Source organism: Chiloscyllium punctatum, chromosome 9 (genome assembly GCF_047496795.1).
Source record: "Chiloscyllium punctatum isolate Juve2018m chromosome 9, sChiPun1.3, whole genome shotgun sequence".
In the NCBI taxonomy this organism is placed as follows: domain Eukaryota; kingdom Metazoa; phylum Chordata; class Chondrichthyes; order Orectolobiformes; family Hemiscylliidae; genus Chiloscyllium; species Chiloscyllium punctatum.
The window spans coordinates 69,005,614-69,019,095 of record NC_092747.1 but is presented as its reverse complement, the minus strand read 5'-3'; the positions used below and the strand labels follow the sequence as shown (position 1 = coordinate 69,019,095).

At 41.0% G+C, this 13,482-nt stretch overlaps 1 protein-coding gene across 3 annotated transcripts in view; it reads right to left on the bottom strand.

Annotated features, from left to right (window-relative positions):
- tmem135 (transmembrane protein 135) overlaps nucleotides 1–13,482 on the bottom strand; it is a 540,618-nt gene that overhangs the window by 86,340 nt on the left and 440,796 nt on the right. The window lies entirely within an intron of this gene.

Below are 13,482 nucleotides of genomic sequence, written 5' to 3'. Positions count from 1 at the left end.
TGATTCATACATGCAGTTAAAACTGCCATAAAGCATGTATATTCTGCTGTAATGTCTGGTGACTTATATTCTTTTACATACTGTTTTCAGCAAAGAAACAACCATTCAGCCCAATAGGTCCAAGTTCCATATGATGTCCCTCCAATCATTCTTTCTCAAATCTCATCAACATAACTATTCTGCTCCTTTTTCATTATTCTATTCATTGTTTGGGTAAAAAAAAAGTTCCCTTGCTAAAGTCCCTATAGGAATTATTAGTAAGTATTTTATATTTGGGGTAAAGGGTAAAACAGAATGAAAAAAAGTTAAAATTTCTACCTTTGATCTCTATTTCTTTAAACTTCTGCTGGAAAGAACATCTCAGAGAAAGGTGGCAACAACAATGTCAAATCCAATATCATATCTCAAGATGGATTACAGGCAGACAACGTAAACTGGAGCCCACACCTGAATCTACTCTCCCCTAAGCCACATACTTCAAAGCTTCTAGGACTGAAGGAATCGTACCTCATCTGGATTCAATGTCTTCAGGTAAAGAACAGGAGAGAAAAGAGAAAATAGAAGTTTCAGGGAAATATGGGAAAGTAGCGTAAATACTGATATACAGAAATTTACCAGATCATACATTTCAATCTGCTGCAAATTCAGTTAGCAACTGCCTACAAGGTGAAAGGAATGGAGGTCACTGATTTTCTTGAGATAGAGCTGATGGCAAAATCAGACAAAGTTGTTATGGCATAGAAGGAGACCATTTGGCTCATTGTGCCTTACCAACTCTTCAGTCGAACATCATTAACCCGTGTTAATCTCCTGCATTTTTTCCGTACATTTCAACACTATAATCATCCAATGTTCTCTTGAATGCCTAATTGAACCTGCCTCCACTACACCTTCAGGCAATGCATTCCATACTACAGTGTGAAAATGTTTCTCACAATCACCTTTGCTTCATTTGCACATCACTTTAAATATATATGCTCTTGTTCCTCTTCTCTGACCATCCTGCTCACAATTTTAAAAACCTGTGTCAAATCTTGTCTCAGCCTTCTTCCTTCCAAGGAGAACAGTGCCAATTTCTTCTATCAATCCTCATAATGGAAGCTTCACATACCTGGAACTATTTCTGTCAATCACTTTTGCTCTCTCTCTCCAATGCATTCACATCATTCTAATAATGTGGCACCACAACTGTAAACAAAGTTCCAACTGAGGCCTAACAAGTGTCTTGTACAAGTTCAACATCATCTTTTTGTAATCTATGCCCGTATTAATAGATTTGAGGATATTGTATTCTTATTAACTGCACCTGTCATGCCAACTTCAATAATCTGTGTGACGTTTATACCCAAGGTCACTTTGCTGCTGCCCTCCCTCCAGAAAATACCCTCTATTATATTCAAGCAAAGAAATGCAGATCAGAAACAGAAATAGAAATTGCTGGAGAAACTCGGCAGACCTGGCATCATCTATGGAGATAAAGCAGAGTTAACATTTTGAGTTTAGTGACCCTTCTTCAGAACCTTCTTATTTTGTATTGTCTTTCAATGCTCTCCCTACTGAAGTGCAGTACATCATACTTCTCTGCATTGAACCTGCCACCAGTTACCCACTCCAATAACTTGTCAATGCCCTTTCAGAGAGTTACATATTGTTCTCCCCACAGTTTAGAATTCTTTCAAGTTTCAGGTCATCTGCAAAGTTGTCCCCTGCACACCAAGATCCTGATTGTTAACATAGATCAGGAAAACCAAGGGTCCCAGAACTGACCCCTGGGGAACTCCACTAATAAACTTCCTCCAGTCTGAAAACTATTCATTGATCATTACTTTCTGTTTCCTATCAATCAGCCAATTTGTATCCATATTGTCAATGTCTCTTTTGTACATGACACATAAGTTTCCTCACAAATCTTGCTTGGCACTGTATCAAATGCTTTCTGAAAATCCATGTATACCACATCAACTGCAATACCCTATCAGGACTTATACCTCTTCAAAGAATTCCAGCAAGTTAGTTAAACACAATTTGCCATCTAAGAATCCATGCTGATGATTCCTAATCAATGTACCTTCTTCCATGTGACTACTAATTCTATTCCAAATAACTGTCTCTAGAAGCGTCCCACCACTGAAGTTAAAGTGACTGGTCAGTAATTGTTTGGATTCTCCTTACACGCTTTCCTAAACAAGGCTGTACTGCTCAAAATTCTCAAATCCTTCCAGAGTCCAGCGAAGACCAAAAGATCTTGGCCAGTAACCCCTGCAATTTCTACCCTCAGGCCCTTCAAAATACTTGGATGCATCTCACCCCGTCCTGGGGCCTCATCAGCTTTAAGTACCAACAGTAAATTGAAGACACTTCCCTTCTTAATTGTGCACCCTTCTAATGACAGAGTTTCCTCTCTGTCACCATGGCCTTGGCAGTATTCTCCATTTTTGTACAGACAGAAGCAAAGTATTATTTTAACATCTCAGCCATTCTCCCTGCCTTCAGACATAAATCCCTTTATGGGCCTCTAATGAGCCTTACCCTTCCTTTAGCCACTCTTTTACTACTTATGTGACTTTGGAATTCCCCTTTATGTTAGTTGCTAGTTTTTTCCCATAATTCCTCTTTGCTTCTCTTATTTGCTTTTACACCTGCCTCTAAACCTTCACATTGTTCTTGGTTCTCAATCATAATTTGCCGCACAGCTGTCATATATTTTTTCTTCTTCTGCTAATCTCAATCTCCCTTTGTCATCCATGCAACTCCAGACTTTTTTTTGTCCAATCTTTTCCATTTGAGTTCTTGTTCCATCTCTGCCAATTAAGTTTTCTTATTTTGGATTGTTGCATGTCATTCTCCAACACCATGTTGAACCTTATGATATAATTACTTTTGCCTCCCATAATTCCCTGGGACAATTGATCCACTTGGCCCATGTCATTTCCAAGGACCAAGTCTGAAGGTGCGTTCTTTCTTGTTGGACAAACACCGATGTAGGAAACTCTTCAAAGTTTGGGAGAAGATTTGTAGCTCGGGTGCTCGTTGTTGTGGTTCCATTCGCCGAGCTGGGAAACTCTCCTGAACACTTGGCCCTCGCCATCAGTATCCCCAGTCTATATGTGAGTAACTGAATTCCCTCAATATTCTATAATGTTGCCATTTCTCTGCAGATTTGTTCCTCTTCATACTAGTTGGTGGTCTACAGATCACAGAGTAATGTAATTGTAACCTTTTTATTCTTTAGCTCTACCCAAAATGGCTCTATCCTTCAACCCTCAGACATCTTCTTTCTCAAGCACTGTAAAAACCCTCTCTAATCAATTCTGCTACCCTTTTCTTTTTCTCCCTTTTCACCTTGCACCTAGAAATATTTAATACGCAATCTTCCTTGAGCCAGGTTTCTGTTATTGCCACATCATATTTTCACATTGCAATCTATACCTGTAACTCCCAACTTTATTCGCTATAATTCCATACATTTACAAAATGCATACTAACTCTGTTTTAGACCATTTCTTACATTTTACTCCAACTTCACATATTATTTTGCTATTCTCTTTGCTAGTGCCAGCTAAATTTTGCAACACCTAGTAGTCTGGTCTACTGTTTTCTCTTGGTTCCCCAATTCCTGCCAAGTTAATTTGAAGCCCTCCCAACAGCACTAGCAAAATCACTTTGCAAGAAACTCAGTCCCAGTCATGACAAGGGAGAATGTGTTGGAGAAACTTGGTGGTGAACTGAGAAACCTGATTTCATGCTTTTACTTAATACTAAATTTACCTCTAACATGCAACATTATTTTGTTAGGGGGAAATGATTGCAATATCACAGGCCTAACAGTTCTCTCATCTTGGAGGTATAGTTTCAAATCCCACCACAACGGTTAATGACATTTAAATTCAATTAATAAATGGCAACACTTAGTAACAGTGATCATGACAACTGACATCAAATTGTTGTAAAATTCCATCTGGCTCACAAATGCCTTTAAGGGAAGGAAATCTGCCATCTCTAGCCAGTTTAGTGAAAACACCAGACCCATTGCAATGTATTTGTTTTTTAACTGCCCTTAAGAACAGACTAACTGCTCTGAAGAACAATAGAGATTGCTAGCAGCAACCACATCCCTACAAAGAATACAGTAAAAATATTTACAATTATCTGCCTAAAAACGCTGCATTTGCTGACACTGATGCAATGACTCACAAATGTGCATACTTCAGGGGGACACAACCAGATTGGGGAAGAAAAGATTAGGGTTGAGGCATGAGAGTGGTGTGTAGTGGGGAAATGAGCGATCTGGACGGTGGGGAGAGAGAGAGGTAGACAAATGATCGGGACTTTGGGGAAGGGAGACATTGGTACAGTGAGGGTGAAGAGATTGCAACATAGTAGATAGGGTGGTCAAGAGATTGGGACTGCAGTAAAGTGTTCAGGAGGACCTGGGATGGGAAGAGGGTGGGATTTTTGACATCTGGGAGAGAACTAGAGAGGTGGTTTTGGTGGGCCTTAAGAGGAGCCTAGAGGCCAGGAGGCTGTCTCCCTGTTTGTATCCCTTCTGTATTCCCTCTGGCTCCTGGGTCCCTCTTCTCATCCCTTCTTACAGTGGGAATTCCTCACCACCCACTATCGACATCCAACATCACTCTCCCACCAGCCCCCATCCAGCATCCAGATCAGTAAGCTTCACAGTGTCAGGAAGGCGTGATCATAACAGGAGTGAGACATTGAGGGTGAGTTGGAGGTTTGGATTAGGAATTGGCTCTCTGGAAGAAGACAGAGGGTAGTAGTTGATGGCAAAGATTCATCTTGGAGTGCCGTCACTAGTGGTGTTCCGCAAGGATCTGTTTTGGGACCATTGCTGTTTGTCATTTTTATAAATGACCTGGAGGAAGGGTTAGAAGGTTGGGTGAGCAAGTTTGCGGATGATACGAAAGTCGGAGGAGTTGTAGACAGTGAGGAAGGATATGGCAGGTTACAGCGGGATATAGAGAAGCTGCAGAGCTGGGCAGAAAGGTGGCAAATGGAGTTCAATGTAGCTAAGTGTGAAGTGATTCACTTTGGTAAGAGTAATAAAAAGATGGATTACTGGGCTAATAGTAGACTACTTGGTAGTGTGGAAGAGCAGAGGGATCTTGGTGTCCATGTACACAGATCTCTGAAAGTTGCCACCCAGGTAAATAGTGCAGTGAAGAAGGCATATGGCGTACTGGCTTTTATTGGTAGAGGAATTGAGTTCCGGAGTCCTGAGGTCATGCTGCAGTTGTATAAGACTCTGGTGCGGCCGCTTCTGGAATATTGTGTGCAGTTTTGGTCGCCATACTATAGGAAGGATGTGGAGGCACTGGAACGGGTGCAGAGGAAGTTTACCAGGATGTTGCCTGGTATGGTAGGAAGATCCTATGAGGAAAGGCTGAGGCACTTGGGGTTGTTTTCTTTGGAGAAAAGAAGGTTTAGGGGTGATTTGATAGAGGTGTACAAGATGATTAGGGGGTTAGATAGGGTTGACAGTGAGAACCTTTTTCCGCGTATGGAGTCAGCTATTACAAGGGGGCATAGCTTTAAATTAAGGGGGGGTAGATATAGGACTGATGTTAGGGGTAGGTTCTTCACTCAGCGAGTCGTAAGATCATGGAATGCCCTGCCAGTAGCAGTAGTGGACTCTCCCTCTTTATGGGTATTTAAGCGGGCATTGGATAGGTATATGGAGGATAGTGGGTTAGTGTAGGTTAGGTGGGCTTTGATCGGCGCAACATCGAGGGCCGAAGGGCCTGTACTGCGCTGTATTGTTCTATGTTCTATGTTCTATAAACTGAGTGAGTGTATAATTCAGGGAATTTGGAGGTAGCGTGGCAATTTGGTGCAGTGAGAAAAAGTGCTTTTCACTTGCTTTTTTTGCCTCATAATTTGTAAGTTTTTTTTTAATAGGATGAATTTTAGCCCAAGATTAGGGACCCAGGACAAAACAGTGACATCACAGGTCAACCATAGATTCATTGGTCGGTGTTAGCTACTAATTTGACTATAATAGATTACTTTCAGATTTTTAAAATTCATTCATGTTGCTGGCTAGGCAGCACTTATTGCCCACCCTTAATTGCCCAGAGAGCAGTTAAAATGCAACCACATTGCTGTGGGTCTGGAGTCATATGTAGGCCAGACCAGGTGACACCAGGGCAGTTTCCTTCCTTAAAGGACATTAGCGAACCAGATGGGTTTTTCCGACAATCAACAATGGATTCATGGTCATCATTAGACTCTTGATTCCAGATATTTATTGAATTCAAATTCCACATCTACTGTGGCAGGGTTCAAACCTGGTCCCCAGAACATTACCTGAGTCTCTGGATTAACAATCTAGCAATAATACCATTAGGCCATCATCTCCCCACTAAAGATTAATGGTAAATAAGGGAAATGTTCACAGGCTACCAACAGAAGACCAGTATGACAGTTTTAAAAAGCAAATCAGATCATAGCGACCACTTCTGTAACCAGTGTTGGTTGCTTAGGAACTTTAGCTCAGAGTTGATAAGTTGGAATCAAAGCTTCCAACACTGTGATACATCAGGGAAGGGGAGAGTTAGTTGGGCATTGTTTCAGGAGGCAGTCGCCCATTTTAGATTAACTATCTCAAATTCAATCAGTAGTCAGGGACAGGAAGTGTGACTACAGGTGAGACATACACAGGGATTCAGGAGGTAGTGCTGAAGGAGCCTCAGCCCTTGAGGTTATCTGACAGGTTTGAGATTCTTGCATTCTGTGTGGGCAAGAGTGGAGGCTATAGGAAGAATGAGCAAACTGACCATGGCATCGTGGTATAGGGAGGTATTCAAGACAGGGAAAAAAAGAGAAATGTAATTGTAATTGGACACAGTAAAGTCTGGACTCTTGACACTGCTCTTTGTGGCCAGGATTGAGAGTCCTGAAGGATTTGTTGCCTGCCTGGGTGAGGATATCCCATCCAGGTTGAAGAGGAACTTGGAGTGGGAGAGGAACGATCCACATGTTGTGGCCCACCAATAATATGTTGAACGAGAGGCAAGAGTGGACAATGGACTGACAACTGGGCAGTAGTAATGGGGAACAAAGAAATGGCAGTGAAACAGAGTAGGTAATTTGTGACAGTCTTCACTGTGGAAGACACCAGCAGCACACTAGAACTTCAAGAGAATCAGGTTTAGAGCTGAGTGCAGCAATCACCATTAACGAGAAGGTGCTGAAAAGCTGAAAGGTCTGAAGATGGATGAATCACCAGGATCAGATGGACTACACCCGAAGGTTCTTCAGTAGATAGAGACAGGAGGAGATTGTAGATCATTGTGGTGATCTCTCAGGAATCATTGGAATCAGAGAAGGTGCCAGAGGATTGAAAAATGGCTAACATAACACCCTGTTTAAGAAGAAAGGGAGACAGAAGAAGGGAACTACAGGCAGGTTAGCCTGTTGTGGAGGTGCATAGTAAAATAGGGCTGAGTCAGCACAACTCCATCAAGGGGAGATCATGCCTAACTAATCCATTAGAATTCTTTGAAGAGATAACAAACAAGTTAGACAAGAGAAATCTATTGGCTGTGATCTATCTGTATTTCCAAAAGCCTCTGACAAGGTGTGGGACAGGAGGTTGCTAAGTACAATAAGAATTCATGGTGATAAGGTACTGTGAATAGAGAATTGGCTGACTGAGAGAAAGCAGACAGTAGGTATAAAGGGTTCTTTTTCAGGATAGCAGCCAACGACTAACAAGTTCTGAAACTACTCAAAGTAGATTAACGATCAGAATGAAGGAACTGAGGGCATTGTTGGAAACAGTAAGGACTGCAGATGTTGGAAGCCAGAGTCAATAGATGGGAAGCTAGAAAAGCACAGCAGGTCAGACAGCATCCGAGGGTATTGTTGTTAAGTTTGCAGATGATACAAAGATAGGTGGAGAGGTAGATAATGTTGAGAAAACAGGAAGGCTACAGAAGGACATGGACAAGCTAGGAGAGTAGGCCGAGAAGTGGTAGATGGGTTACAATATGAGTAAGTGTGAGGTCATGCACTTTGTAGTCGAGAGTGTGATGCTGGAAAAGCACAGCAGGTGAATCAATAATTTGGGCATAAGCCCTTCATCAGGAATGCTCATTCCTGATGAAGGGTTTATGCCCGAAATGTCGATTCTCCTGCTCCTCAGATGCTGCCTGATGTGTCGACTCTGACCTCCAGCATCTGCAGTTCGCCCTTTCTCCTTCATGCACTTTGTAGGAAGGATTGAGGTGCAGGCTATGTTTATGAACAGAGAAGGCTTTGGAAATCTGAAGCACAAAGGGACTTAGTAGTTCTAGTCCAGTATTTTCTTAAGGTTAACAAGCAAGAATGATCCTAGGGATGAAAGACTTGTCGTAGAAGGAATGGTTGAGGACTCCATGTCTCTAATCGATGGAGTTTACCAGGATGAGGGTATCTGGTTGAAACTTACAGAAAATTGAGAGGCCTGGATAGAATGAATGTGGAAACAGCTTTTCCACTAGTAGGAGAGACTAGGAGCCAGAGACAGTCCTTTAGAAAGGAGATGAGGAGGAATTTCTTCAGCCAGGGTGGTTAATCTATGGAACTAATTCTGCTCCCATGTCTTATCCCTCTTGACATCACCCCATCCTGTCCCCATCACCACCCCGTCGCATATCCAGAATCCCTTTCCCCTCACCCCCATCCCTCTCTCCTACCAGCTCCTGTCCCATGCCCAGCATATTTCTCCCCACCATTCCCATCCATCCCTCCATCCCCATCCCCACTCCCCCACCTACCTCCCCAACCCCTCTTCCTACCGCTGGAGCCCACTTCAAAATTGTGCATGCTTTACTAAATATGCACAGTAATGCATTTGCACATGATGTCACATGCAAATTTAAAGTGATCATGTAAATGCATTTTGCAATGAGTACACATGCTTGCTTAGTTGCCTGCAGTTGTCTGTCAGCAAACACTACCACTTACAAATAGAAACAGCTGTAGAAACTCAACAGAATTGGTATTATTACATTTGGTATGTTAACCCCACTTCGCTTTCGACAAATAGATTAGATTACTTACAGTGTGGCAACAGGCACTTCGGCCCAACAAGTCCACACCAACCTGCCGAAGCGCAACCCATCCAGACCCATTCCCCTACATTTACTCCTTCACCTAACTCTACGGGCAATTTAGCATGGCCAATTCACCTAACCTGCACATTTTTTTTGTGGACTGTGGGAGGAAACCGGAGCAAACCCACGCAGACACGGGGAGAATGTGCAAACTCCACACAGTCAGTCGCCTGAGGCGGGAATTGAACCTGGGTCTCTGGCATTGTGAGGCAGCAGTGCTAACCACTGTGCCACCCAAAATTGAATTCAAAGTCCACCATCTACTGTGCCAAGGTTTGAACCCAGATCCCCAGAACTTTAGCTGAGTTTCCTGGATTAACAGTCTGGCAATAATACCACTAGGCCATTCCTTCCCCTAAAGGACAAGCCATGAAGAATCAGACACCCCAGATGGGACTTGACCCCACAATCCCTAGCTTAGGAGGCCAAGGCCTTAACCATTAGGCCACGGGGAGCTTTTGCCTATCAAGCCTGCTGAGTTTATCCAGTATTTTCTATTTTTATACAGATTTCCAGCATTTGCAGAACTCAGCTTTTGTTCAAACATCTGCCTCTTCCATTAACCACATCAGAATCATAAAAACCGTCCTTTAAGAGTACCGAAGATACTTTCCTGAAATCAACCTGTCAGAATTTGTTATTGCACATCTCTGGAGCAGGTAGGACTTGAACCTGGGCCTGTTGGATTAGAGGAAGGGGCATTGCCACAGTGTCACAAGAGCCCCTATTATATGTGGAGGATACTTTATCAGTGTCCTCCTCTTGTGTATGCTTAACTTTAATATAATAAACATGCCATTAACACTATCCTAATTTGGAACTGCAATTGGAATTACTATTGGAAATATACCTTTTTTGCGTCCATGGTACTTGGTTGAAATCCTGGAGCTCCCTTGCTAACAGTACTATGGTGTACCCATAGCTCCAAGAAACACAACAGTTCAGGAAAGAACTGTTTCCTGAATCACAAATAATTATAAGTGCAATAAGTGCTGGTTTTTCTAGAGACGTTCCTACTCTTTAAAAAAAAACAAAAACTTGCTCCCCAACCCATCCTACTGCAAAGCCAAATCTCACTCCCAGTTTCCCAAAGGCATTCAATGCCCTCCAAATGTGATCCTTCCCATCTCCCCAACCACACCAATCCCCAATTCAATCTCTTCCACTGCTGAGGTCTTCAATCTCTCACTTCCCGACTCCCTCCAATTATTTTCCCCTCCAAATTCTACATATGCTTTTAATTTTCAGGAATACTTTGCATGGTTTTGTTTCCAAGTCACTCCTGACCACAGCAGGTTCCTTATTTTGTAGCTTCCACTTGTACTTGACACCATTCAGCTCTCATTATCCACAACCTGTGATTCTACAAACACCCTAAAAACTGCTAATCATAAATGAGGTACAACTTTCTCTAACTGAGTTCTTGAAAACTATAAACCATTTTAGTCAGTTCCCACCAAAGTTCCACAGTCTAACTCCGGCTGCACCAACCCTTTCCCAGCTGTTGAGGCACACATTCACTGTTACGTTCTGTAGTATGTTGTTTCAGTTCTAATATATTCATCACTTAGACCTTTGATCTCTTCTACATCCTTTCTCTTTACTTCATCAGACAAACAATGAAATTTCAGTCTAAGATTGCAATATCTCAAATTTTAAATCTCCAGCACCATCTGTCAGCCCTCAGAGTTGTACGAAGGGTTTGGAGGGATATGGGCCAGGTGCTGGCAGGTAGGACTAGATTGGTTTGGGATATCTAGTCAGCATGGACGAGTTGGATCGAAGGGTCTGTTTCTGTGCTGTACATCTCTATGACTATGACGCTAATAGTCATTGCAGGTTGCCCTTCAGTTGACAATTAAACAATATAGGTTATAATTTAATAACAATTTCAAAATCGCTGGGTGTGGTTCCACATTCAGAACAGATGTGAACTGAAGGCTCCAAAGTTCCCACTGCAGCTTTCCAGCCCAGGTTTTGTTTGTCTCTGGAAGGAATTCCAATCCGACAATAATTGCTTTTTTGCTTCAAACTGGCTGCCAAAGGTACAAGGTTATAAACTCACACATATATCCAGATTTATATTAGGTTACTACTACAGAAAAGAAATAGTAAGTGAGTCTTACAAAAAAATGAACAGGTACAAAGTGCAAAATCTTAAAATAACAGTGTTTATTTCAGAGAGCACAGGCACTCAAAAGGTTGCATTTTGAGCCAAATTTAATACACAGCAGCCACAAGTGAAAATTTCACATCTTTTCAATATGCAAGAGCAAACTGGCAAGTGATAAAATTGTATAGCTGCTGTATAACTGGGAGAAATGAATTGTTGACAAGAATCTTGATTTAAAATATGAATGATATATTATATTCAATATTAATTTTGAAATTACATTTCAGAAGTGAATATATTTCATTGACTTGCCATTTGATTGCTTATTGTAATACTCCAACTTGTCTAAAGAGGTCCTCAATCTACTCTTGTTCACTTTGTACAACCACCATATTCTATGGTTTGAAATAAATTATTTCAATGCACTGTAAATTTTGAATTAATCTCTATCAAAAATGACCTCAACTGTTGTTTAACCTTTCTTTTTAACTGTGGCTTCAGACAAAACAATCTTTGCATTATATTTATTTTACTTAACAGTGTTGTTCCTTTAGGCTTTTTTATATGAATAAAATGTATGGTTCTTTCTCATATAACATGTCCTACATGTTTGGTGAATGGAGAAGAAAGCTATGAAAATGTTCTCAGACCAGAAAATGTTGGTGGGGCTGGTTAAACATGCAACAATAATAAAGATTTAATATGTAATAATACATGATCTAACGGGTCACAATATTAAAGCAATCACCAACCTGTCACCAACCTCTAATATCCTCAACCCCTGACTACCTCAGCCTATACCTTGCAATTGCTTTTATAAACTGCATCAAGCTTTCTTGTCTTTCCAATAACAACCTGCAGAAAACTCATTTATTTGACCAAGTCCTCAATCATCTGTCCTAATAGTTCCTTCTTCAGCTTGTTGGCAATTTTTGTCTCATTACACTCCTTCCTATTGCTTTGCTGTGGCTTTCTTCTGGTAAGGGCACCTTTTATATGAACAAAACTCACAAGACAGACAAAATGCCCATTTGGGGATCCTCTTAGCATATCTGAGCTTAGCCCTGAATATTGACACATACCCTTATCTTCCAGTGATCTTGTTGTTCAATCACTAGTTTCATCATTACCTATCAATTGTTTGACCAACATGCTTGAACTGCTGAGCATTCAACAGTGTAAATAGGCTTCTGCTGCATTTTGATGCAAGTTATGGTTTTATATGTATCTCCAATGAAATATTACAATTAGATATAGGGAATGAAATAGTCAGAACAAAAGTTCTTCAACAATAATGATATAAACACAACAGAAACACTCAACTAAAAATGTATTAGAATGACAAAAGAAACATGCAGATTCCTGATGACTGAGAGAACAATATTTGATACGGAAGTGAACCAGACAATCAGGAAGTCGCCAGGTTTGAACTCACGCCAAGGGAGCTGTTCTCAGCTCATGCTTAAATGTGGCTGTTACAATTTTACCAACATCTCTAAACTAGGAACAGGAAACAAAACTTAGCCAGTGTCTATTGTCAGAAAGTGTACTTTCCTGCACAAACTTTGAGAAAATGAAAATCTACATCGCCACGTTTCTGAAAATCTTTCCTTATATTGAACAATAAGGCCAAAGGAAATTAAGTGTATACCTTTTGTTTGGAAGAAATGGGGTGGAATCAGCCCTAGAAATTTGAATTACTCTCATTTATTCTTTAGTGATCAGCATCTAGAAATTGAAATGATTTCTCAAACAATCTTGGTGGATCAATTTTTTCAAGCAATTTCAAGCATTGCTGTAATGTATTGATGCAGTTAGAGGACTGTTAGGAATTCAGGCTCATTGGCATTGGTACATCACATTTAAATTACTTGATCTGAAGGGTTCTTCTTTCATCAGCAATAGTTGGGAAGGTGCAGACAGGTTGTTGCAGACACAAGGCAGATAAAATCTAACACAGCTGTGATACATTTGGGAGGAAGAATGAGAAGAAGTATTATGAAAACCTTGGTACAGTTTTAAACAGAGTGCAGAAGTAGAAAGAAATAGGAGTATAAAAGTATGTGCAATCATCTTTGAAGGCAACAAGACAGGTTGAAATTGGTTGAGAAGCAAATGCACTCTTAGACTATTTTTAACAGAGACAGAATATAAAATCAAGGAACAAATGCTAAATCTTTATAAACAAGTAAAGCACCATGACCAATGCCCTGTTTTAGGAAGAAGGTTGAAGTCTCCTTAGCAGGAGAGCTC